This window comes from Bidens hawaiensis, unplaced genomic scaffold (genome assembly GCF_021521415.1).
Source record: "Bidens hawaiensis isolate Kalapana, Puna unplaced genomic scaffold, B.hawaiensis_p1.1 tig00037684_1, whole genome shotgun sequence".
NCBI lineage: Eukaryota > Viridiplantae > Streptophyta > Magnoliopsida > Asterales > Asteraceae > Bidens > Bidens hawaiensis.
Genome location: NW_027496594.1, coordinates 43,316 through 44,327, shown reverse-complemented (window position 1 = coordinate 44,327; position 1,012 = coordinate 43,316).

Sequence of the window (1,012 nt, the reverse complement as noted above, 5' to 3'; positions counted from 1 at the left end):
CGCGTCAGGTGCTTCGCACCCTCCGCTAGGACCACTAGGTGTATGCTAGGCATAAAAGAATATTACTATGAAATTTTTTCTCATCATAAAGAGCTTCTAAATCTTTACCACTTTCCATGTGGGATGGATTTTAACTTCCTTAGTTATACCCATGTGGAATGCTTCCACTTTCTTACATCTTTCAATGTGGGATGGAATTTCCTTATTCCATATCCTTAACATATGTTAACTTTATTCAAGGAATGTTTTTATTTCCTTATCAAATGATTTTATTTTCTTTAAATTTTCTTATTACTTATTTTTGAAAATAATTTTGATCCTTCAACTTTTACTAAGTTGTCAAATTTGGATCGAAATTTTGGGGATCGATGGCTCTGATACCAACCTGTTATACCCCGGTTTAGGGCCTAGGCGTGTGACCACAAGTTGGTACCTGTTTTGTAAATACATTAGAGTTGCGGTTTGTTTTAGCGGAAGACTTTGGTTATAATAAAATATTTATTTATTTGAAAGCTTCTCGGATAATAAATACCCGAGTGTTTGATTTACAAATCATGTTTATAATATTTTGATAATTTAAAAATGAGCCATCTCTACCTTGCGAGTGTCTATCTTCATTAATGACTATATTCCGTGCTACCTTTGCTAATTTGTTTCCCTGAAATGTGGGGGAAAAATACGTCAGCGATATGCTGGTGAACACGTATGACTCAATAAAATATTTGAATGACAATTACAATACAATTATAGTTTTCTGTACACTCAGCAGATGTACGTCCACATCTGGGATTTGTACCACTCCCCTACACACACAAAATTGTTCTCCCGAGCTATATGCGTATAGCCCCAGCAAGGAGAACTAGTTATAACCGTTAGCCCGCGGCCACCTGGCCATTGACTGATAGGCTGAACAGTTATGTTTGGATCCAGACACATGTGTAATCGGTCTGAGTTTCTTTTATTTTCTATATTGTATTATAACGTTTTAGAGATCACATAATCTCATGTAAAC